The sequence below is a fragment of the Lissotriton helveticus genome, chromosome 8, assembly GCF_964261635.1.
Source record: "Lissotriton helveticus chromosome 8, aLisHel1.1, whole genome shotgun sequence".
NCBI classification, from domain to species: Eukaryota; Metazoa; Chordata; class Amphibia; order Caudata; family Salamandridae; genus Lissotriton; species Lissotriton helveticus.
The window spans coordinates 326,644,333-326,672,142 of NC_136069.1; the positions used below are offsets into that span (position 1 = coordinate 326,644,333).

The 27,810-nt window shown below is 40.8% G+C and overlaps 1 protein-coding gene across 1 annotated transcript in view; it reads left to right on the forward strand.

The window, feature by feature from the left end:
• Positions 1-2,243: 2,243 nt before the first annotated feature.
• Positions 2,244-27,810, forward strand: part of LOC144772651 (protein HP-25 homolog 1-like) — a 204,439-nt gene continuing 178,872 nt past the window's right edge. Inside the window, exon 1 of the mRNA XM_078657100.1 lies at positions 2,244-2,287. The gene's annotated coding sequence lies outside the window, so the exon portion shown is untranslated. The remainder of the gene's footprint in view (positions 2,288-27,810) is intronic.

Below are 27,810 nucleotides of genomic sequence, written 5' to 3' on the forward strand. Positions count from 1 at the left end.
GGGATGTCCTAATTTCCAGTGCGGTGTCTCCGCTATGCTTTCGGCGGGTTGTAGCTTTTCCGCTGCATTTCCAACCGTTGCGGTCTGTTTTTGGACCTCACCGCCCGCGGTCCTAATTTGACCGCTGGTTTATCCACGGTCCCGGTGGATGGTGGTTTTCCGCGTCCGTGGCGGTCGGGGTGGTTTTCCGCCCACCATCCCAATGGGCCCCTAAGATTCAAGCTCTTTTGCTAAAATTGTACTTCCTTTCTTGGGAATATATGATGTTACATTGCATGCAATTAAATTGCATGCTTTTACAAAGCAGTCTTTACATCGCAACTACCATTACATTGCATGATTTTACAATGCATGCCATTACAATGCATATTTTTAAACTACCATTACAATGCAGTACATTACAATGCATACCATTACAAGGCATACCATCACAGCTCATAATACTTTTAGGGCAACAGTAGGGTAAGTGTTGGATAGTGTAGGGGTCAAAATTGCTGTTCCCACTGCAGTGAGTGCAACAGTAAGGTAAGTGTTGGATATTGTAGGGGTAAAATTTACTAAGTGTTGAATAGCGTAGGGGTAAAAATTACTATTCCCACTAAAGTGAGTGCAACAGTAGGGAACGTGTTAGATAGTGTAGGGGTAAAAATTACTATTCCTTCTCCAGTGAGTGCAACAGTAGGGTAAGTTTTGGATAGTGTAGGAGTCAAATTTACTAAGTGTTGGATAGTGTAGGGGTACAAATTACTAGTTCCACTTCAGTGAGTGCAACTGTAGGGAAAGTGTTGGATAGTGTAGGGATAAAGATTACTATTCCCATGTACCCCCAAACCCATACCCACCCTAATACTAAAAGAAACTCCATTACTTACCTTATAATGCATTGTAGTGAGATGCGTTGTAGTGACATGCATTGTAATGGCATGTGATGTAAAGGCAGTTGCGTTGTAACAGTCGCATTGTAAAGGTAGGTAGTTGTAATGACAGTGTTGTAATGGATGTTTAATTTACTACAGAGTGCCATATTTTTAAAGAAAAGGCAGGATCATCAGTAATAAGAAAATACTCCTGACTAAGAATGGCTCCTATAACTAAACTGTGTTCATGGAAACATTACTGTTAGAAATGTGGTCTCTGGTCAGCAGAGTATCCAACCCTTCCAAGCAGGAACTACAATCCAAGTCAGGGTAAGTTAGTAACACACTCTAAATTAACCTGTGCTCACCCTTTGGTAGCTTGGCACAAAGCAGTTAGGCTTAGCTAAGAGGCAATGTGTAAAGTATTTGTGCACAACACATACAGAAACACAGCAAAAACACCACAAAAGGACACCACACCAGTTTAGAAAAATAACAAATGTTTTTATGACTAAAACAAGACCAAACAACAAGAATCCAATAAATAAAGCTGGCGTTAGGAAGTTTTAAAGATTAAATTAAATTATAGTGCTTAGAGTCATAAAGTGCCAACTGGGGCCATCTGGTCGCACTAGATCAAATCTGATTTCCCCATCTTTTCCCAATTAGAAACTACACTTATTAAACATCATAAGGCAGTCTCAATGTTATCCTGGTGGAGAAATAGGCCTTGCAGTAGTGAAACCCAAATTTAAGAGTATTTCACTACCAAGAGGAAAACTTAAAAATGCATGTCCTACTTTTTTAATTCACTGCACTCTGCCAATGGGCTGTCTGAGGCCTTCCTTAGGGATGACGTAAATGTAATAAAAGGGAAGATTTGGGCCTGGCAGGTAGGCTAACTTGGCAGGTCGAACTGGCAGTTCAAAACTGCACATACAGGCTCAGCAGTGAGCCATATTTAAAGTGCTAATTAAGCGGGTTGCACATTCATTGCTGCAGGCCTATTAATTGTATTTGATTTCTAGTCCCTAGGCACGTGTAGTGTACTTTACTAGAGACGAATAAGTAAATCAAATATGCCAATTGTGGATAAACCAATTGTTATCATGTTTTAGGTAAAGAGTACATGCACTTTAGCACTGGTTAGGAGTAGAAAATTCCCCAGACTCCGAAAGCCAGCAAATACAAAAACAGGAGATCAGAAGACAAAATGTTAGAGGAAACCACCAAGCATGACCGGTTTATAATAAACTGAGAAGAAACAAGAAATAGTTCATCTTAATCCAGGTGTGCGTAGGTAATGTTTGTGAGATGGTTAATTTTTCCTTAAGAATAATGTATATAATGCTTACAAATTGGTAACGCCACAGTAGGTATCATTTTCAAAGAATATCAGGTTTAGGTTGCAGAGTTTCCTGAAGCAAAAGGTAAGTTAGGATCATATTTAAAAATAATTGGTTTCACTGTAAGGTAAAAATATTTAACACTGAATTGTGGAAAATACTAGCCTTTCTCTTAGCTTAATTATCAAAGTCTAACAGTCTTAAACTTAAGTAAATGAAGGGAACATGACAACTGGTGTTCCTCTCAAAATCTACTCGCCATAGATATAGACATTGTCTCTGGTCAATAAAGCTAAAATTTCAATCAATCTGAAACAAATATTTTTTTTAGTACAGTACATCTTTGGACTAATAGTATGGACCCCATTTGTTTAGATTTGCCTTTCTTGGTTGATACACCTTGCTTTTTTCATTGACTCAAACTACAAACAGCGACATAATTCTTGATCTGAATGAATTGTATTGCCTTTCCATGAAAGAAAACACATTTAATACTTCCAAGAGAATTTACAGTACATCTATTACTGTTGCTATCATTCAAAATCCTATAAATGGTAGCTAAGTTCACTATAAGGGCACCTTCTCTTGAAAGTCCACCGAATCCCCAGTTTAGTGGCAATGGGGCTTATGGTTTTTTTTTTTGCACTCGTAAGATGCTAACGCCTTATCTGTTATCCTATATTAAAAAATTGCCCTATGTAAATAAAATAAAAATACTCTCACAATATACATGGATTTTACTATTCATAAAAAATACCCAGGAGTGTGCATTGAAATCGTCCAAAATCAAGGAGCTACATGCTTATTGATATGGTGTTAAAACAACTTCTAAGGATTGTGCACAGCGATTCAATATGCAAAAGAAAGCATGCCTAAACTCTGCATTTACAGAAGTTGCTTTTTATTCTTTTTACCTCATCTGGAAAATATTTTTTCAGGTGGAGCATTCCCTTTGCCTAAATCGCCAATACATTTTTGATTATTGAGCAACTTTTGATATCCACTTTATAATTTCCTCCAACTTTTGAAGGTAGGTATGCAAATTTGTGTGAGAATCTTTAGGCTCATACGTGAACACCCACAGGCATATGGCTTTGTGGGCATTCAATACCTTAACAATGGTCACCCCCTTCTTTTTGGTTGAGAAGACCCAGGTTCCCATCCTATTGAATCTCTATCATTTTGACAGACACTTCTTCCATATCTTGCTTTTCTCAGTATTGGTGTGCAATGTATGACTCTGTATATCAATTTTTTTAATGAAATCATTTTTATGTGAGGTATTTGGTATTAAGAACAGCAGATATTATTTCAAGTCTGTGTTACAAAATGCCCTTATAGGCGTGCAATCATATAGACCATCAACGCTATTTTGACAATAATTTGTCCTATCATAACTTTCCTTCTTTGCAAATCAATATTTAGGTTAGACAATTTTCTTAATGTTTTACTTTTGCCCAAAGATTGTTTTTGTCCTTTCTTATTTGCCCTTCATAAATACATTCTATGTCTTTACTGATGTCTAAATAGAAAGTGAATAGATTCTCTCACCAGAATAGTTGTGCCACCAGAAAAACGCTGGATATTATAGACAGACGCTAAGACCATTTAGCAAAAACATTCCTTTCAAAATTATGTGAAACCTTTTTGAACCTTGAATAAAGGAGAAGCACCAAACTCTTCTGCTCAGCACAGTCACAGATTTCTAACTCTTATACGCTTTCGTCTCGATATATTCCTCTGCGAACTAGCATTCCCAAGGAAAGCATGGTGGGATACTAGTACTCAGAAATTCCTTTGTGCTAACTGGTCGGAGCAATCAACCCAGCTTGTTACGCTTTTTTATAGGTTGTATTTAACACCAAGGAAACTATGGAGCATATTACCAACAACTAGCGATAATTATCGCTATGTTGGCTTAGCGGCAATAATTTTATCGCCGTGTTGTGGCGATTTTTATCGCTTAGGAGCCTTGCTATTATCAAGGTTTATCTCCTAAGCGATAAAAATCGGCCGAAATGCATGAATATCGCTGTAAAGTCAGCGATATTAATGCATTACCGAGCTAATGCTCTTAGCCATGTTATCCACCTCCCATTGGATAACATGGCTAAGAACTGCTCAGGGCAGGTGTTAGCTTTTGGAGATATTCGCGCTTAGCGCGAATATCTCCAAATGTTGGTAATAGGAGATAGCGATGTTAGCGACTGTTTCCAGTCGCTAACATCTTGGCACGCCCACTTTGCATGTCATTAGTGATAAATATCTCTGAAATGCAAAGCGGGGCCCAAGATGGTCGCTATCTCCTACTAGCTGTCGCTAACTGGTGTTAGCGACAGCTAGGTAATAGGGAGATAATTTTATCTCCGCTTTCTTGGCTTTTAAAGCCAAAAAAGCGGAGATAAATCCCTTGATAATATGCCCCTATATTCCCTTCTTTACAGGAAAGAATTATCCATCACCAAGTCGTTTAAGCTTCTGTATGATTTAAGTAACTTGAGAGTTTGTAAAAGGGTCGCTAAGTATCTTTTCAAAGGGGTCCAGATCAGAAACTAACTGTCCGACTTGGGGGACCTTTTGTATTAGTCTAAGTGCCTGAGGTTCTAACCCTGTGATTCAGAGCCAGTCCCTACCAGAGCATAAAGAAAGGTGTTTTAGTAGGTTTTAATAATTTTAACGTTTTGATATTACACTGAGTTTTATTCTCTGAAGTTGTTTTATGTAATGGATGTTTTATTGAATTTTAACTTGTGTTGTTGTGATACTGTTATGGTTTGTTTTATATGAACCGAATAATGTTGAATCAAAATGTCACTCTCAACACCAAAACAATGAATCCCCAGTAACCTCAGTTATTTTTCACTTTACTAAATTTCAGCAGGTAAATAAAAGAACTAGAAATAAGTTTTGTGTGACAAGAAACAGCAAAAAATCTCGTGTGAGAATTCTCTAGCAAAAATATTTTGGCAACATTGCCTAAAGGCGAAGTTGTGGGAAGTTTTGAAATGAGGAATCTTCAAGAACTTCAGAGATTGTGAATTTCTCAAGTACAATTTGATTCTTAATCTGATGATGAGAGAAACAGTGGTTCATTTTTCACTTATAGTACTATAGCAATGCTAATAGTAGCCATACTTGAAGAAGTAAAGATGGCCTTCATGATTTTATCCCAGTCGGTCAACAAAGGGATTATAAAAAAGGGTTTGCTCATCAAGAGAATCCCAACGTTTAGAGCGGGTGGTGTTATAAGACTAAGGAACAACTTCATTGGAGAAACTGCATACAACTAGCAGCTAAAGTTACTGGCTCCTACTATGGTAGAGCCATTTGTATTCTTTAATGTGGTAATTTGGTTTTCAATTAGCTATGATTTCCCGATTTTTTGTTCAAGTAGCTGATATGGTGATCCAGGAAGTGAAGCTCTCTCTGTCATTGGCTGGCGTGGCGGTCAGGACACATGTCTCAATTCCGGCAATCACAACTTCCCTTTATATTCTTTACCAATAAGCACCAGAAAACTGTGTAATAGTAACACATATTATTGCTAGTGCTTAGTAATGGCAAAAGTGTGTTATGAAGGGCTACATAGAAGACATAATATTATCTTGAACATTTTAACCGAGGGGTTGTAGCCAGATCTCCTGCCCTTCAGGGGTCCTCTTGTTTTAGGTGCTCGGACCTCTATTGCTACTTGTGCTGTGAATGCTCTGAGTGTGAAGCAAGCTTTTCCAGCTGCCTCCTGTCTTCTGTGTGAGTCATGGAAATTTGTTCTTGCATGCCGATACCCTAATGCAGATGTCGTCAAACTTTTTTGTGCTCAGCCCCCTCAGTGCACAATGTATGAATTTGTGCCCTCTCCAAAACTTTAGGGTAAGGTAAGCTGAGGGGCTGGTCTGTATGCAGGAAGTGGGGCTTAGGAGATCGGTTCAGGAATACCTTTTCTGTAGCTCATAATCCACAATAAGTGAGAGATTTGCAAAAAACGTAAATTCATTGAACAAAAACAGAAACTGACCAAAAACCTCTGCTCCCCATTATTGGGGTGTTGTGAGACACCTGCATTCCTGAGCCCCAATGCAACTGTACTTGTTGCACTAATGACAGCTGCAGCCCTAAGTAGCAGGCTTTTCTGCCTCTTTCATCACTTCCCCACTATGCCTGATCATCACTCCATTCTTGACTCATTGACCCTGTTTGGTTTTTGGTTTGAGAGTTTTATAGAGTCTGAACTCGGCCAGTGCTTTACATGGGAACCAGTTACAATATACAAAGTCAGGCCAAGGTTTTTAGACATTTGAAGAAAATTGCAAGCAGTATAGAATGCCGCCACTAGATTAGTGCTGGATGTTCCCAAATATCAGTCCATTAGGGCTGGGATTCAGGAGTTGCATTGGCTGTCAGTTGGCCAGCGCGTAAAATTCAAGCACTTTGCATTGCACATAAGGCACTTTACAGAGAAGGTCCACAATTTCTTTGGGATGCTTTTAGCACTCTACAAGCACACCGCTACGCTCATCTAATGCTTTCCTGATGCCCACCTCCAGAGTCAAAAGGATGAACTGGAGGGGGAGTAGTTTCAGACATAGCACTATGAGGATATGAAACTCTTTTCTTCTCTTTATCAGGAAGATTTTGAAGTTTGAATTTAGGAAACTCCTCAAAAGACATGGCTTTTCAAAAATGTGTTTCCTTAACACAGTATGCGAACCAGAAGCGCCTAGACACCTATAGGTATTAGTGCGCTATATAAATTGTAATAACATAACATTAAGTGATCTGCCCAGAATCACATGTTCCCAAATTCCCAAGCCGACAGCTCTCAACTGTAGCAACTTCTTCTTCCTTTCAGAAACAAATCAGCTCCCACGTGTTTCCCCCCTTTTGCAGCAAAGGTGCCCTCAACTCCGATGGTAGCAACAAGAATGAGCCCTGATACTTAAAAAAAATAGAAAGATAGTCCTAATTGTCATGCAGTGGACCTTAAGCTGCACATGCGTTACTATTGGTAGCTACTGCCTTAGGTAGTATACTCTCTCCTCTGTCATTTATTAAAAACGTAGGCTTTCATCTTGCCCAGTTCTTCTGCCTGCCATATTTCTGGCACCCAAACTAAGGTGTGGCTTTTGATTCAATTTTTACTCCCTGGGCCATTGCTTCGAGGAATGCAACACTAGAACAACAAGTGTGGACTGAGCCGTAATGCAAACAAGTAAGGATAGTAAACAGTCACAATTGGGGTGTAGTTTGCCCCTCATCAAGGCTACCTGTTCCCTCACGCCTCTGAGTCATCACTCTTAGGTCTGAGGCGCAAGGGAGGTTTTCTGCTCCATAGAGCAAAAAACAATATGAAAAAGCCCCACATCTTGTCCACTGTAGCTTAGGCCCTATTTTGTGACAACAAGTGTGACTTGAGCCCCATCACTGGCGAACAGGCCCCGCTCCCATTTGATATACTAAGCCAGTCATAATTGGGGTGCACTGGCCACTTACACCAGTAGCCTCAGTGCCACAGCTCCTACTGCACTAATGTTAGTGATGACCCTTTAAAACCACTCCTGTGCTGAAAAAACCAAGGAAGGACGGAAAAGTAAAAAAGAAACAAGCTTTCTTTCCAGGATACCTGCTACCTGAAAGAAATGTAAGTGTATGCAATTGTTTAATCACCAAATATAAAGGCTGCTTTTGAGCCAGCATAAGCTTTAACTTATGGAGTCATGTGGAATTCCTTGGTTTTCAAAGATGTATTCTTCTTCAGAGGTAATGACAGAATGTAACCAGTTTGGTTCTGGAGTTTGTCCTTTAAATAAACACGTATAAAATGTTTCAAGGTATAGTCTGAGTACTTATGACTAAAATATATAGATATAAATAGAGACTTAGGGCCTCATTATGATGGCGGAGGGCCCGCCAGCCGGTCGGTGGCAGGCCCTAGGCCATCGTACTGCTGTTTTACCCCTGCCACATTGTTTTGATAGCAGGGGAATCGTTGGTTAGGTGTGGCGGTCATAAAGACCGCCCACCATGGTTTCGACAGGCGGTCCTTTTCTGACTGCCTGTTGGAACAAAAACATTGGCCAACATTGCGGTGATGCCTTGCAGGCACAGCCGTAGGGATTATGATATCCCTTTCCTCCGTTTATTTTTCGGCAGACAACCCCCCGCAAAACGATTGGCGGGAACGGATTTGGGGGCATATAGCGGCCCCCCTCAATCCCAGGTGCAGGGACATGTACCCTGGGGAGCACCTATGGTGCTCCCTACATATCCCTGCCCCATGTGGCAGGCATCGCAGGGTTATGCAGGAATGGGATGTGTCTGCCCCTCCATTTTGCATTGTGGCGGGGGCTGCTGACAGCAGCCCCGCCACAATGCAAAATATAGGCGATGCAACCGTTGTGGTGGTGGTCGAATCGTGATTAGGATTGTGGGGAGGCCACGTCATAGGCGGCCAGTCCCAAATCTGTATCAATGGCGGCAAAACTAAAGTCCGTCCGCCATCGTAATGAGGCCCTTCCATATTCACAGTGCTTTCCGTCATAGGCTGGGACCTAGTATCCCCATAAAAACACAAGTCACTATTACTCATTTGCCCCAACCAGGATTCAATTATGTGACTTTCTGGTCAAACATAGACATCCATGGTGATGGCATTAGCTTACTGAGGTTTCATAATGTAATCAGGGTGCATTTCCACTGATTAGTTAAACTTGCATTTATTTTTCATTTCACATGCGTGCAACAAAATAGAGTATGTTTTTTCCATTTTAGCCCCACTACACAGGTACCAAGGATACCAATTCATATATGATACATAGGCCCTAAGAGCTGTCTACTTTATACAAAGTCAATATTTAACACATTCCTAATGCTGACAGTTCTGTAAGCAAAAACCTTTAGAAAAGTTTCTTTTAATGTAAAGTATACAGATCTGTTTTTCTTGTATAGTTATTTTTTTGCATTTGGGCATGGATTATTTGCAATGTGACACATTTTTATTGTCTTTAACCACTTGGATGCTAAGCTACTTGCGCTGCTTCCATGTAATTTCCATTGAAATCAATGGAAACTCCATGACGAGCTGAGCTCGTCATGAGCGTCCAAGGGGTTAAAAGCTTTTTTTCAATATTATTGGTTTTGTATTATATCTTGTACTAAATGTCTATTCAGGCATTCCGAGGTTTAGGTTCAAAGACACTTTTTAATTATTTTTTTTTTCTTTTAACTCTTTTTATTTTAGTACAGAGCATCATCCTTTTCATTTAACGTTGTCGAGTACACTTTTTAACATGTTTTCAAATGTAAGATTACAACATTAATCTCCCCTTAACACCTCCACCTCCTTCCCCTTCCATCCTCCAGAGGCCACCGTTCTTCCAAAGTTCCATTAGCGGAACAGAATTTGGTCCTAGCAAACAGCATTGACACCAGCAGCAAACAAATCTTCTACATCATCAAAGATTTCACCACACCCGGAACCACCTCTAGTAACATCACCTCCTCCCAGGAGCTATGTCCTCTCAAATGTCTTACACAATAAAACTGCAGCTCTAGAGGTCACCTTTGACTCTGACTTCATCAACCTTGCAGGCAGTCTACCAATCTCTGCCAAAAAACGCACCTTGACCACATGGAACATCAGCACCACAGACAATACTGGTACAATCATGAAGTCCATCCACTCCAGAGCCTTATCTGAGATATGCCCCTCTCATGCCTTCATCAAAGGACTAACCACTATTAGTGAAGCCCTCACGCCTCATCTGCAGAGTACCTCAAGGTTCGTCACTCAGCCCTACCCTCTTCACGATCTAGATGACTTCACTGGCTAATGTCATCCACACCCAGAAGGTAAATATCCTCACTTATGCCAGTGTCATGCAACTCATACTCAAGAAAATGAAAAGGGAGGTCTCCTCACAATCCGTTAGGGGACGAGGAGAAAAACAATTGTTACAACGAACAAGTAGTCCCTAGTTGGCCTATAGCTAAGGCAAAGAGGGAAATTCCTCAGTTAGATTGACGATGGGGTAGGGGGGAGGGAGGGGGAAGCCAATCGGCCAGCAGATGCCATAACCACATGAAAAATAAATCACAAATAATGAGGGAAAATTTCAGAGACACAATTCAAAACACAAGGTGTATGTATTTGCACAAATTTTTAATTCACAGTATACAGAAATTAATAAATAATGTCAGTTTAAAAAGCATAAAAATGTACTTTGAAATGTACATGGGTACAAAGCAATAATTTAAAAACACAAGAACACAAGTTGTCGACGCAGTGTTTCGGTATCTAGGATTTGACCTTCATCAGGACAGGGTTTCTAAAAGAAGAAACATCTTATTTAGAAATGGATCTATTACATTTTGATCAGCATTTTGTTCACATCTTCACATCATTGAAAGAAGGACCCACGTTATCTAGCATGATTGACTGACAAGTACAGTGTCAAGATTATCATTTAACAAAGATGGGCACATTTCCGCCTCTTTTATTAAGCATGTGGTATGGACTTGAGAAAGGGGGGGGGGAACAAATTGGCTAGGATTTATACAATTTACGCAAGCCCAGGGGCTGGAGTGGGGGTAGCCCATCTCTACAAGGATCTTACGACCAGTTTTTTTAGTTACTGGAGCACGTGAGGGATTGTTAATTTCCTGCCGCTACAAAACCCATTATGATGGAATTGTACAAGTACCTTAAAAAGGAGAAGACGAGATCCTCTCTGTTGGGTTCTATGTTTGGGTTGTGATATCCAACCTTGTGGTGGCACGTTCCTTTGGATGATATGGTAATTCTAAAAGTTTTTTAGAGAATATTTATATTATTCAAATCAAGTCGTCATGGGGATTGTTGCTTAGACATGAATACGCTATGCAAAATTACCTTAACAATTAGTATTCGTGGTGTATTCTTTAGTCTTAACACCGATAAGGTGGTTCAAATACGAACTCTGTGGAGGCTACCTTCATCAATTGGTAAGTCTCTATGAGGGTCCTGTAATGTGGAAAAACAGTATATCCAATATATGAAGTCTCTACTATTATAGTAAGAGTATCTGATGGAAGCAGTTTGTGTAATTACCTTAAACCAATTTGGTATTCTTGGTGTATGCTTAAATATTAAACACCGCTGAGGTTGATAAAATGGATCTCTTTAGAGGTTACTTTCATCAGTTAGTAGTTCTCTGTGGAAGTCCTCAGGCGTCCTGTGTAGTAGGAAAGGCAATATATACAATATGTAATGTCCCTGTTGGGAATAAATGGGCATCTTAATAGTCCTAGATTATTTTTGATGAAGGTAGCCTCCACAGAGTTCGTATTTGAACCACCTTATCGGTGTTAAGACTAAAGAATACACCACGAATACTAATTGTTAAGGTAATTTTGCATAGCGTATTCATGTCTAAGCAACAATCCCCATGACGACTTGATTTGAATAATATAAATATTCTCTAAAAAACTTTTAGAATTACCATATCATCCAAAGGAACGTGCCACCACAAGGTTGGATATCACAACCCAAACATAGAACCCAACAGAGAGGATCTCGTCTTCTCCTTTTTAAGGTACTTGTACAATTCCATCATAATGGGTTTTGTAGCGGCAGGAAATTAACAATCCCTCACGTGCTCCAGTAACTAAAAAAACTGGTCGTAAGATCCTTGTAGAGATGGGCTACCCCCACTCCAGCCCCTGGGCTTGCGTAAATTGTATAAATCCTAGCCAATTTGTTCCCCCCCCCCCCTTTCTCAAGTCCATACCACATGCTTAATAAAAGAGGCGGAAATGTGCCCATCTTTGTTAAATGAAAATCTTGACACTGTACTTGTCAGTCAATCATGCTAGATAACGTGGGTCCTTCTTTCAATGATGTGAAGATGTGAACAAAATGCTGATCAAAATGTAATAGATCCATTTCTAAATAAGATGTTTCTTCTTTTAGAAACCCTGTCCTGATGAAGGTCAAATCCTAGATACCGAAACGCTGCGTCGACAACTTGTGTTCTTGTGTTTTTAAATTATTGCTTTGTACCCATGTACATTTCAAAGTACATTTTTATGCTTTTTAAACTGACATTATTTATTAATTTCTGTATACTGTGAATTAAAAATTTGTGCAAATACATACACCTTGTGTTTTGAATTGTGTCTCTGAAATTTTCCCTCATTATTTGTGATTTATTTTTCATGTGGTTATGGCATCTGCTGGCCGATTCCCATGCAACTCATACTGCCACTCAATGGCGAACAGCACAGGTAGGAGTGGTGAGGTGGGTGGGGTATGGGGGAAAGTCAACAGATGACGGATTATCTCAAATTAAATACAAAAATTAAGAAAACCACTTACCTTGCGCTTGTCACATTGCCTAGTTGGCCCTGCCCCACCGCCCCACTGCTCTTACCTGTACCTGACAACCCCCCCCCCAACAGAAGGGACACATTCACCACCAGCACATCCTAAGCAGCCACCTCAATGAAGTCAAGCTGTCTCAAGCTGAAGACTTACAATACAGAAGTGATGATGTATCAAGTTGGAGACTCTTTATCATATTTTGTAATGACCTTTGTTGCCTGATTTTCATCTCATGAGGCCTCAGCTCATGCTTTGGTTCTTGCTTTGGTTCTTGTTCCAAGCCAGACTTCTCGATCTCTCCAAGTCTGTCCAAGTACCCTTGTGAGGATTTGGGTGTATTATATGATATGGCTGTGGGGCCTTATCGTGTAATACACTTGAAAACACTGTCTTGGGTCCAGTCAGGCACGTTTGTATCACCTAGGCAGCTGTGGCTTCAAGCAGCAAGGCTTGACAAAGGAACTTAGGGACTGATTAGGATGGCGGTTGGACTTTCATTCTACCGCCATCCTTTCTTAAAAGAGATTGCCTGACAAGGTATCTGCGGTCCCGCCATAGGCATTAGGATGCAGCCGCCACCACAGCAGTTGCAATGCCTGTATTTTGTATTGCAGTCGATGCTTCTGGCTGCAGCATACTCCGCAGTATAAAAAGGGGACACTGCAAATATCCCTGCACTACATGGCAGCAGAGGCGGCTCCTCCAAATCGGTGGAGGAATGTCGCCCATGTTGCATTCACTAGAGTGGGAATAGCAATTTTTAACCCTCCGCTATCTAACACTTTCCATACTGTTGCACTCACTGGTGTGGGAAGTTTTTTGTACCCCTCCGCTATCCAACAATTTCCTTACTGTTGCACTCACTGGAGTGGGAATAGTAATATTTACCCCTTCGCTAACCAACAATTTCCCTACTGTTGCACTCACTGGAGTGGGAATAGTAACTGTTACCTCTCTGCTATCCAACACTTTCCCTAATGTTGCAGTAATTGGAATGGGAATAGTAATTTTTACCCCTACGCTATCCAACACATTTCCTACTGTTGCATTCACTGGAGTGGGAATAATAATTATTTCCCCTCCGCTATCCAACACTTTCCCTACTGTTGCACTCACTGGAGTGGGAATAGTAGTTTTTACCCCTACGCTATCCAACACTTTCCCTACTGTTGCACGCAATGGAGTGCAAAATGTAAGTTATTTATTTGTAAATTTTTATATATTTATAACATTTTAAGATAAATTACAATTATTAGATTGTTTTAAAGTAAATATACATTTATATATTACTTTTTATATATGTATGCTTAGATTTTGTAAGAAAAATTATTTATTATAATGTCAAAATGTACATTACATCTAAATAATTTTTTTAAGTTAATTTTATTATAACATTTATTTCACATTATTTTTTATAATTAAAAAAACGATATTTTGTACATCTTTTTTTCACATCTCTATTATTTTTTCGATATTTTAGTCATTTAAGTTATAAAGGTAAGATGTCGATATTTTGGCTATCGATTTTTTTGTGGCGATATTTGTGTATGGGGATATTTTGGTAATCGATATTATGTCAGTGATCCCTGTGTCTTGCTTGGGGACTGGCTTTTACTGGCAGGTGTAGTGTGCTTCCTCTGGCCCATATTCATAAATCAGTAGACAAATAAGAACAAGATCTCTTCAAGATGTTTAAGTTCGAGCCTACACCCTCCTCCCTCCCTACCATTTGTCCATATCACAATATCACACACTTTAAAGGCTGTATTAGAGTAAGGACTCTTCTATCCCCCCACACCTTATGTAGTCATATGTAGTGTTGCTTTTACACACATTTATTAATTCAGGTGGGTCGCACAACGTTTGAAGTATTCCCAATCAATATTTTCACAGACACTCCTCTAACAATCAGCTAGTGTCGATGACAGCCGTGGTCGGTATTAGAAGCAGCCATGGCCGGTGGTAGGTGTAACTGCAGGGCGGTGATGTTGGCAGGGGGAGGGGCAGGGTGGGGGCTTGTAATGTGTGGATTACGGACTTTAGCAGGTAAGTAAACATATAAATAAATAAAACAAATTTCGTTGTGTGCACTGCATCACCAAATGCGATGCAGTGCGCGCAACGAAATTCGTTTTATTTATTTATATGTTTACTTACCTGTTAATGTCCTAATCCATACATTATAACCCCCCACCCTGCCCCTCCACCTCCCTACCTCACCACCCTGCAGTTACACCTACCACCGGCCATGGCTGGGTAGGAGTTCCTGCAGGGCGGTGACGTGGGGAGGGGGAGGGGCGGGGTGGACGTTAGTAATGTATGGATTACGGAGTTTAACAGGTATGTAAACATATATATAAATAAAATGAATTTCGTTGCGTGCACTGCATCACAAATGTGATGCAGTACACAAAATAGTACCTGCTTCTCGCACTGTAGAAAGCAGAAGGGTTTGGTTGGGGCCGGGCGGTCCTTCTCGAGGGCAGTGAAGGAGTGGCTAGCACAATGTTGCAGGCCCTGACTGTTTGGTCGCCCTCTGGGGCTGACCAAATCCGTCATGCGCACTCTCCATTTTACATTGAAAAAATGGCCTCCCCATAGACGCCTGTGTGGTCGGAGTCCCAACCAATCATAACGCTGCCATTGAAGCGTTATGATTGGCTTAGGGGATGGGAGGGTGGCTGCCTGCTTCCTGTTCCTGTGGAGGCAGGAAAGCAGGAGCCGACCCATCAGTGAAGACGCAGGAGTCGAGAACCTGGGAATGGTACTTATTTTTTATTACTAAACCCCCCTCTCTCCGCACCCCCATTCCCTTGCGACCACTAACCCGTCACCCCGCGTGACCCTGCGCCCCATCTGCGAGTCATGCCGGCCGCGACTGCTTGGCAGGCACCATGCGGTGCCTGCAACATGGTGCAGGGATTTGTAGGGGACACCATAGGTGTCCCCAGGTCCGAAGTCTGATGGCCAGGGAGGAAAGGGGTCTCCCACTGCCCCCAATGTCCCTTTTTGCCAGCCATTTGATGGTGGGTGAACCACCCTGAAACGGCCATCCGGAGGGACATCCTAATCCCTATGGCAGTGCCTGGCAGGCACCACCACCATTGTAGGGATTTTGGCTCCAACCGACGCACCCGCAGCATCAGGGAGGCCATCGGATACATGGCGGTTAGTCTTTCCAACCGCCTACCATCTGCCCGCCATTGTAATATGGCGGGCGGTAAACATGGTTACGATGGCGATGGGACCGCCACTGACAGGCTGTCGGTGGCGGTCCCACCATCCTAATCAGCCCCTTAGTGTAAAGCATTTAACAGCACCAAACAATGAAATAAGGAAATCACTCAACATGAAAGAGACATGACAACCATTTATAAACATAGAGCATATTTATATGAATTTTTAGAGATGTACCGAGCAGGGTGCCATATTATCCCAGGAAAGTGCCATGAGGGAACCATGTGGTCACTAGCCAATGTGCTACTGGGTCCCATCCCTTCAAGGGACGTGTTTCCTGTAATGTGTGGCATCTGGCTGTCACAGAGTGCACTGTTCTAGGCACTCTCAAAATGTCTCGACCCTTCCTTGGTTGTCAGGAGTTTGGTAGCCCACCCGAGATGTGTGGCTTCCTGTGGGCTACCACACCCATGGAAAAAAAAGGTTTAGGGATGGGTTGTCCCTGTCTTAAACTTTTATGCAGGAGCAAAAGGCCTCCTGCTCAGGTGTGTTGTCACAGGCGGTTCTTCCAAGGCGGCTTCCCCTTTGAAGCTCGTCTTATGGGCTAAGTGGTGTGGTGTGGCTCACTGGTTAGAGGCGGCAGACCCGGAAGCAGAGCGGATGATTACTGACAAGAGAAAAGGAACACTAAGTCAACAAAAAAGTGTGCGGTGCAGTTAGGTTTCATATCTTTTTATTAGACAATCATATATCAAAAAAATTCTCATTTCACACCGGGACGCGGGTCTCTGCAGGAAACCACGATTGGAAGGCTCGCTCAGCATCTCTATCAGCGGCTGGCTCGCAAAATAATATATACCCACCAGTGGGAAACGCACCGGCCCGCCTAAACAGCGCTACAACAGGAGAGCCTTGCACCACCTGCTAACTCATATAAGCGGAAAGGACCGGCTAGCAGCTAATATACCAGTGATCCACACAAGCTCCACCTGCTAACCCTGTAAGCAGAAAGGACCGGCTACCAGCTAATATACCAGTGATCCACACAAGGTACGATCTATTAGTGCCATTACCGCCACTTTATCCTGCAATATCAAACATCCAGTGATCGCTCCAAACGGAGGACCCACCATACCTACAGATAGAACTTTACCTTCCTCCACTGGCAACCGAACAGTATCCACCTTATTCTTCTGTGCCAATACTGCAGGACGTTACATCAATAAGTTCCGGGTACTTCAGAAATACTCATCATGGCTTCCTGATGAAGGCTAAATAGCCGAAACGCGCGTAGTAACACTCTAATCTTTAGCCATGTATTTTAATGTAATCTTCTACACAGCACTACAAATGTAAATCTCAAACAAGCTGTCCATAGCAACAAATATGTATAACTTTATGCTGTTGTAGAATATGACGGAGACCATACAATAATGAATGTATAAAATATATTGGTCCCTCCCTTTTCTCCCCTTTTTTTGATATATGATTGTCTAATAAAAAGATATGAAACCTAACTGCACCGCACACTTTTTTGTTGACTTAGTGTTCCTTTTCTCTTGTCAGTAATCATCCGCCCTTTTATCTTGTTCCTAATTATTGTATTGACACACGGTCACATATCCCGAAATTAGGAACTCTAGTCGGGGGTACCCCTCTCCTTTCTTACATACAGACCCGGAAGCAGAGGACGGTCTGGGACCAGGGTTCAATTCCCGACGCGGCAGGGTCGTGGATCAGGGTCAGCGGACTCGATAATTCTTACCTTGGTGCCTACTCTAACCAGGGATCACACTCGGCAACTCTGGGCATTAGCTTGCCTCATCTCCACAACGGCCCCCCACATACGCCGGGGATGCCTGGTTTCACTTTGGAGATACCCAGTAGGGACCATCTCACAGGGAAAGCCAGAACGGGTTCCCCAGCGGTCTACAGCGCAGAGATACTCCTTCGGGAGTCGATTCTAGCGCTTTAGAAACCTGCAATTAAATTAAATTAAATTAAATTAAATTAACACCTCGAGTGGTCTTCCTGGCAGATGAGGTCACACCTCACTCTGCAGCAACTGCCTGGGAGTCGTTCACATGTCTCCCCAGGCAGACAGAAAGCTGTCTGTATGCTGAGGCCTTTGTGAGTCCACTGGACTAGGTGGGACACAGACTGGCAACATTATAAATGTTGCTTAACTTTAACAGTGACTTTAATTTTGGCTTGGGGATCAAATCGGATACAATGCCATGATTAATTTGCTATGTTACAGTACCTTGTTAGGTAGTCCCATTCAGAAGTCAGCTAGGCTGGGATGCCAACTGGTAATCCCGTGTTAGCCAATGGGGCTACTTTTTCCCCAGCAAAACCACAGTTTGAGGGGTTTTGCTGTTAAAACATATCAAACGTATTTGTCCTACTTAACAATATAGATCTCCCTGCGATATGCCTCCACAGGCCTTCCTTAGGGGAGACTTACATATAGGGTTAAGGGAGTGGTGGCTTTGCCATTGGCTGTAATGGCAAAGTCGAACTAGCAGTGCACACATTGCCCTTCCAGTCAGCAGTGGCAGGCTGGGAGCCATTTTGTATTTTGTCACATACAGGATGGCACAAACAGGGCTACAGTCCTGGGTGGACACTCTGTCTTACATGCCCTATGTACCCTCGTTACCATAATTTAGGGTCTTATAAGTAAGTCAGCACTTGCCAACTGGGTATAGGCAATTCGACATACACTGTGCTGTAGTCTTGCTGGGAAAGACTTCACCATCCAGCACTCCACAGGACCCCAAAAGGTGGTCCCTGCATCATTGTCCGGCTGTGTCTTGTTGGCACTATATAGTGCATCCTTTTCTCCCTCAGAGAGGGATACTGTAGTGTTACTGCAGTCTCGCTAGGAAGGACTTCACAATCCAGCATTCAAAAGGGCCCCAGTGGCGGTCCCTGTATCGTTGTCCAGCTGTATCTTGTTGGTGCTATATAGCGTGTTTTTTCCTACCGCAGCGTGGGCTGCTGTAATGTTGCTACAGTCTCGCTGGGCAGTACTTCACCATCCAGCATTTACAGGGTCTGAGGAGGCGGTCCCTGCATTGTTGTCCAGCTGTATCTTGTTGGTGCTATATAGCGTGTCCTTTCCTCCTGCAGGGTGGGTAGTGCATGGGCTGTGCACGGACAAAGCCCAGGCCAAGGACAGGCCCATATGCCCTGCGCCCATCAGAGCCCAGAGGAGGCTGGCCCACTCCTCTAAGGACCACCACAACTTAAAAGGTACTTTTTTGTTTAGAATGTAACAGCCTGTCCAAGTACACATGCTGTGCTACATAAAATCATTTTTGGAGCACCTGAACAATCTACTCACCAGCCCTAGCTGAGCCTGTGTTGTATGGGTGACTGTCATCGACACTAGCAGATTGTTAAAGGAGGAGTGACTGTGAAAATATTGATTGGGAATACTTCAAGCCTTGTGCGACCCACCTTAATTAATAACTGTGTGTAAAGCGACACTACCTATGACTATATAAGACATGGGGGGATAGAAGAGTCCTTACACTAATCCAGCCTTTGAGGTGTGTGATATTGTGATATGGATAAAAGGGAGGGAGGGAGGGAGGAGGGTACAGCCTCGAACTTAAACATCTTGGAGAGTTTTCTTCTTCTTTGTAACTGATTTATGAATATGGGCAAGAGGAAGCACTCTGCACCTGCCAGTAAAAGCTAGTCCCCAAGCAAGACACAGGGATCACTGACATAATATCGATTACCAAAATATCCTCATACACAAACATCGACACAAAAATATCGATAGCCAAAATATTAACATCCTACCTTCATAACGTAAGTGGCCAAAATATTGAAAAAATTATGTAGATAAAAAAATATTGATGTACAAAATATTGTTTTTTCATATAATGTTAAATCAATTTAATAATAAAATTAACTTTATAACAATTATTTAGATGTAATGTACATTTTAACAAATATAATAAACTAATTTAATAAAAAAAATTAAAAATGCATATATAAAAAGTAATATATTAATGTATATTTACTTTAAAACAATTAATAAACTAATAATTGTAGTTTATTTTAAAATGTTATAAATATATAAAAATGTACAAATATATATACCTATAACATAAAATCTAATACAAAAAACATTATATAATAAATTAAAACATTAAAATATGTAATAATTTTTAAACTTACATTTTGCACTCCATTGAGTGCAACAGTAGGGGAAGTGTTGGATAGCATAGGGGTAAAAATTACAATTTCCACTCTACTGAGTGCAACAGTAGGGAAAGTGTTGGATAGCGGAGGGGAAATAATTACTAGTTCAGTTCAGAAAAGTCTTTATTTCGATTATTCATCTTAAAAGACAGGGAATAAAATAAAATACACAGAACATCTGTGTACACCTAAAGCTGTTGATACAAAATTACTTTTCCATATTAAAAATATAAATACCTATATTCACATTTAAAACAGTTCATTAAGACAGGATTAAATATTTCACAAACACAAGACTTTCCATGTGAACAAGCCATTTACATTAAGATCCCTACCGACCATACAATAAAATAGCTATAATTAGCTATAGAGACCCCCTGTTTTTCTCCTGAATAGCCCAAGACCAGCTCAAAAACTTAGCCACCCCTATGACTGCGATGTCATTGCAGCCAGTTTTCAGTAGTCTATTAGCGGCCATTGCAGAGGTGGTTCCCAAAGATCTACATAGGGGTTTAAGCCACAGACTACGAGGATGCTGGTAAGCAGGACATAGATAAAGGAGATGGCTAATATCTTCGATATGCTCAGGATAAAACGGACATTTATCTCCTGTACCTAATGTCCATTTACATGTAAACTTTCTGGTTGGGAGTGTCTCCACTCGGAACTGATGGTAAAGCTTGCGATCTCTAGTCTTCGTTATTAGACCCAATAGCTTTCCATATTAGGTTCTTCTTTAAGCTCACAAAAATCTCTAGTCAGGGATGAGCTAGTCATAGCGGAAAACCTCCTAATTTTAATAAAATTCCAGTATGCTGCTCTATAGGAAACTTTAGATGGAAATTCCGCAGTCTCTGGACTATCCCACAAGTCCCTCGTCCCCATATCAGTAAGCATAGATTTAATGCTACATAACCATGAGATTTTGTTCGCACTGTCCAGTCCCCTGACTTCTGTCAGACCCTTAGCAAATAAGTTTAATTCTGGGGTGATCCAAAGCCTCCTCCAGAAGGCAAGCATCCTATACCGTGCTATGTCCTCTATTGCCTGGCAACCAAGATCCAACAGGAGGGGGATACGCGGAGTGGATTTGGGGAGGCCCACAATTGATCTCAGGAATTTATTCTGTGCCAGAGCTGGGTGGTACAAATTGGATGCTCCCCATATCTCAGCCCCATATAGGGTTGCGGGGATTATTTTTGTGGAGTATATTTTGACAACAGGGACTATTGGCTTAGTATTTGACTGCCTATGTTCCCTTATCAAAGCCCCCGCAAGCTGCGAGTGTTTTAGCACCGATAGCTTCAGTTGTGGCGATCAACTCAATTTGTCGCCAACGGTAACCCCCAGGTAAGTGAAGACATTAGTCTGCTCCAAGAGCTTCCCGCTCATGAAAACTCTTGAGGTTACGGGCCTAGCCCCATGAAGAACCATAAACTTAGTCTTATATACGTTGACCACCAGTTCATGATCGCAGCAGAACTCCACAAAACGAGACAGAGCCAAATGTAGCCACTGTCTCGTTTTTGATAAAATCAACGTTTCGTCTGCGAACATGAGCAGGGGCACCCTTTGGCCCGCTAGCATCGGGGCATCCGTGGGGTAGTTGTCAAAATAACGCACAACCCCATTTATAAATAGTGAGAATAATGTAGGGGCCAGTACACACCCTTGACGGACACCCTTCCCCACTGCAAATTTCTCTGTGACCTCCCCTGGTTTCCCCCAGCGGACCTGGGCATAGTTGGAACAATGGAGTCTTATCACTATGGAGACCATTTCCTTGGGCATTACTATTCCCACTGCAGTGAGTGCAACAGTAGGGAAAGTGTTGGATAGCGTAGGGGTGAAAATACTATTCCCATTCCACTTATTGCAACAGTAGGGAAAGCGTTGGATAGTGGAGAGGTAAACATTACTATTCCCACTTCAGTGAGTGCAACAGAAGGGAAATTGTTAGATAGCTGAGGGGTAAAAATGACTATTGCCACACCAGTGAGTGCAACAGTAAGGAAAGTGCTGGATAGTGGGGTGGGTAAAAATTACTATTCCCACTCCAGTGAATGCAACAGTAGGGAAAGTGTTGGGTAGCGGTGGGGAAACATTTACTATTCCCACTCCAGTGAGTGCAACAATAGGAAAAATGTTGGATAGCAGAGTGGTAAAAATCACTATACCCACTCCAGTGGGTGCAACAGAAGGGAAATTGTTGGATTGCAGAAGAGAAAAATGTGCTATTCCCACTTCAGTGAGTGCAACAGTATGTAAAGTGTTAGATAGGAGAGGGGTAACAATTAATATTCCCACTGAAGTCAATACAAAATAAAAATAAAAATATCAATACAAAAAACGTTAAAAACAAAAAAGAAAGCATATATAAAAATAATAACAATTACAAAAGATAGACACATATTATAATGTTAAAGAAATCTAAAAAAAATACCTACAAACATTATTTTATAAAAAAAAAAAAAAAACTATATTTAATGGAAATTAATTATAATCAAAAACATTAATTGTTAAATAAAATGTATATTTTTTATTTCCGACCCTATAACACCACACAATTCACAACACGTATTTACATTTCTAAGAGTGTACCCCCATAATTGACATACTTATTTATCAAATAAACAAATATGATTATTTAAAAAAATATAAACAGTTAAAAATGTATTTACTCACCAAACATTACCCATATCAAACCAAAATCCACACACAAAATAAAAGTAAACAATTACCATAAAAATTATTCAATTAATGAATGAATAATAATGAGCAACTAATTATTAATTAACAAAACCTAAAACACTTTCCATCCCCTACCCCAATAAATACCACAACACACACCTACAAATAATTACACAATTCCATAACTAATTGTGCATTATTAAATTATCATCAATTAACAATTTATTAATTAATTGAAAATAATTTACTTCCCACCCTTTACCACTATAAACCCCACAAATCACATCTCAAATTATTTACCCAATTACTATATTGTATTTTTAATTAAGTGCCTTTGCTTAACAATTACTTATTAATTAATTGTAAATAAATTACTTCCCACACTATTCCCCTATAAACCCCACCACACATTCTTAGAAAAGTACACAATTAACATAATTAGTTACCAATTAATTAAATGGTGAATACTAATTGACAAATAATTGAGAAATAATTATTAATAAATTGATTCCCAAAATTAACACTAGAAATAATAAATTAAATAAATATTAATATATAAATATTATTATTAAGTGTATTAAAGTTAAAGTACTTCCCACCTTATTCTTCTATAAACCCACAACCTGCTCCTAAAAAAAATAACACAACTAACACAATTACCAATTAATTGATACAACCAATTATTAATTAATTAATAATACATTCATTCCCACAGTTGCCACTATAAAAACTAAATTAAATAAATACTAATAAGTAATAAAAATGTAATTCATGTATAATATTTAATTTACTTCCCACCCTATTCTCCTATAAACCCACAACCCACTGCAGAACTAAACACAAAATGTAATTAACATAAAAATAATCACTACTAAAAATGTAACACATATATTAAAAAGCTAAAGCAATAATTATACAAAAAACTAGATAACATACTTTCAAAATATATACTAAAATACATAACACTAATTTAAACTGATATTTTAAACATCGATATTTTTGCAAACGATATTACTAACTTTGATATTTTCAAAAATGCAATTTATTACATTAAAGTCGATGTTCTTGACCACGATATTCTTGCTGTCGGTATTCCTGTATCACGACATTTCCAAATCGATATTTGTGTATGTTGATATTTAAAACTCGATATTCTGTCTGTGCACCAAGACACAGTCATCCCCATTGAAATATATCTCAGGAGCAATGGGGGCAATAGATAAACAAATATTTTGTGTAGAGGAAACTGCTAACTTGTGGAGAGTGATTAGCCTTTTCTATGCCGCCCCCTTCCATTAAATGACCTTTTCATTCCTCCAAGTAGTGGTGAAGTTACAGGTGTAGACACTGAGAATGGGGCTAATGGTTGTATACAACACACTTCAGATTCTATTTCCATATCTAAATCTGACTCCCCACCCCATCCAAACCCTGGTTATGCCCCACGACTACTGATTCGATCAAAGAGGCAAACTGGATTAAGAGGAAGAACCTTACAATCAAAGCTTCCATTAGATCAGCACATTCTAAGGCAGTAATTAAAAATTCCACTAGGATTCCTCTGAAATTAATATTCAAAAATTTGAATCGCTATGCAATATGATTAAATCCCTCGAACAGTATGTAAAATTAACACTGGGCTCACTATCTGCTCGATTCAAGCAAGTAGAAAGTAATTCTACTACTTGCCTAGATTTATTAAGCACTTTATCAACAGGACTTACTACCTGTAACACACTGCTCCCATCTATTTTCTCACCTCCACATGAGCCTCTGATTAAGGCAGCATCCAACAATACCTGAACAGAAACTACTCAGGGACTATTCACACATAGTCAACTGCCCAGAGAGATTATGGGCTCGGGTCTGTCCAACAGAGAGTGGCCTTCTTGTAAAGCTATAAGCATCCCTGTCCCCGATGACTCACCTGCAGGTCCCCCGCTTCGGATAACTGATTTCTTGGATCTACCCCCGCTTATGTAATTGTCCTGGTCAATGTACTCATCCTACTACCACAAAGCAAGGAAACATGGACCTCGCTAAGAAATAAGGGGTCTATTAGATGTCGTGCAGATCACCACCGCCCGGTTGGCGGTGGCGGGCAGTGGCGATCCTCACGACATAACGGCACAAGTTACCCCCGCTATATTACAATGGCGGGGGTACCCTGGTGGACGGAAAGTCCGTCCGCCGCTTTTCCGCCGGTCGGATTGCCGGACGGACGGAAAAGGCAGACAATATTGTGGCGGTGCCTTGCAGACACCGCCATCCATATTATCATGTGCAATTTGAGAGGCCTTTCCATGGTGGTGATGCCGTTAAGGGCCCCCGGGGGTTGGGGGCATGGGGGGCTGCACTTGGGGGGTACCTATGGTACCCACCTTCATTGGCATACACAAGGTGGCAGGCACCGTGCGGTGCCTGTCACGTTGTGCATGCCAATGCACAACATGCATATTTTACATTGCGGCGGGTGTTGCTTATAGCATCGTCCGCCGCAATGTAAAATATGCGGGAAGCGACCGCCAAGGTTCCATTAGTCTGCCTTTTAGCTAGGAGGAAGTTATTAGGGCAATAAATGCAAGCAAGGGTGGGAAATCCCTGGCCCTCATGCCATACCAGTGGATTTGGTTAAAGCTAATATTTCTTTGTAGGGCCCTTTATTGATTATGGCATTGGGGGCATGCTGTAACACAGGTTTTTTTACCAACATTGTCCCAAATCATAAAAAGGGAGATCATCTTCTTAATCCTGCATGCTATAGACCAATCTCCCTTCTTGATTCCTTAGCGAATATAGCTGGCTATATTATTTTGAATAGTCTGCAGGACTGGGCGGAATCTCACAATATTTTGTCAGATCTGAAATATGGATTTCGCCCTGGTATTGGGACCATTGAGCAGGGATTGAATTTCAGTATGCTATATGGAAAGTATGCTAAGAATAAAGAGGGGAACATCTATTTGGCCTTTGTTGATTTGTCATCTGCATTTGACTGTGTTATACATGCTAAGTTATGGACCTAGGGGTGGAGGAATCTCTTATCCATTTTTTTAGGGAACTGTATTCTGGTTTAAGGGCTAGGACTCATTATGGCACCAGGGGAAAATTTACACAACTATTTAGCATAGAGAAAAGGGTAAGACAGAGCTGCATTTTGCACCCTTCCTTTTTTCATTCTTCATAAACATCTTAGGATAGCCAGCCAATGTAAAAATCTTCCACAAAATGGACAATGCCCCATGCCGGCCCTCCTGTATGCGGATGATGCCGTTCTTACTCCCCTGGGCCTACAGAGCCTCTTCACAAATTTTGTCTAATATATGCAGGACCTAGGACTTCTAGTTAATCAACCCAAAACATGTATTATGAAATGTGGGAGAAGAACAGTGAAGTGTTGAGACATGAAAATGAATGGCACAAATGTTGGTGTTATATCGAATTTCTCATATTGGGGCATATCATGTGATAAATAGGGCGCATGGACTGGCACATATTACCACCAGGAAGCTACAGATTACAAAATCTACTATAGCCCTGCAGAATTTGGCATGAACCCACCGAATGAAATAATAAAGATCAATGAAGCTAAGTGCTTGACTGTTGCCTTATATTGGGTGGGAGTGTGGGCACACACCAACTGTAGGGGATTGCAGTCAGTGCTGATGTGCACATGTGGCATACATACATGCCCTAAGGGCATGCATGTCTGTCACATGGCACAGGTGTAAATTTACATAGGAATTCCTTATATATAACTAATAGTTGGTGGTAAATAACGACTTCTTAAAGCCCAGAAGCACTGTTTACAGTGCTTCCTACATCTCATTTACCGATTCGGTAAATACCGAATCGGTAAATGATGCTTCGGTAAATACCGAATCGGTAAATACCGATTCGTTATTTACCAAATCGGTAAAATAGCCTCCTACATAGGAAAAGGCTTTCTCCGGTCGGTAACGGCCGATTTCGGCCGTTACCGACCGGTAAAATCCTATCTACATCTGGCCCTAAATTTCTAAGATGCTATCATTCACTGACCCGCACTTTCATGATTTATAATGAAGAAAAAAAATCTACCCAAATACTGAATAAATGTGCAGTATTGTTTTATGGTTTCACTTCCTATTTGTATGATTTTAACGTTTATGCACATGGTTAGTGATCTTAACTTTGTATAATGTATTAAATGAACTCTTAATAAGTTTTATACATTGTCACATTTATACATTTGCAATGCGAATTTAATATATATCCACAATGCATTGTATTCTGTTTTTATGATTTTAAATGAAATTGAATAAATCATATTATGATGATGACATACACTTTATAAGGGTAAGAACACTGGCACTAAGGTCTCATTATCAGGCCTCAGTGGACTTTCAGAGTCAAAAAACCAGCAGCATCAGTCCAAAAATGTGGGGGTGAACATGCAAAAAGAGGCATTTACTTACACCCCTTCTGATATTTTGCATTTCATATGCCCCTGCTGACATGACATCTCCATAAGCTCAGTGATTTGAGCCAGTTTTGTGTCACATTTCAGCTCTTTGGCACCCCATTCCCTCTAATGTCCAGCACTGCACATCTAGCATGTGAAATGATCTCAGTCATTTAGAGCATTGCAGTTCTTTTTAATTCCTAACAAGTATTCTAACAGTGGTCCTCATTGTTTTTTAAAATCTTTTTCACTAAGGTGGGCACTCTTCACCAGTCTTTCCATTTCCAACAGCCACCATAGTTTTTCTATTTCCTATTGGTGTTATTGGCAGGCCGCATTGGTCCAATTTAGTTTATTTCACTTCCATAGCAAATTTGAAATGAGCTTTTCCTTCCTCTCATGCAAATGATTTATTATTATTACTTTTGGTCATTCCGACAGTTTGGAATTCCACATTATACTCAATGGCTTCATCTTGCCAAAAATGTTTCACATGTTGCAGGACCAACGATTGATAGTCAGTGAGCCGGTTTCCACACAACTCCACCAATATGGTGTTCATCTAGGGTACCCCTGCCATTAGAACAATATCTTCAGCATTGTTTCGCTCTCTCCTGTGTGAGTAACAAAGTTATTTGTCCATATGCGTATGTCATTTCATCAGGGGCATAGCTTAGTCAGTGAGATTCGGTGGTGTGAATCTCCAATTAACAAACT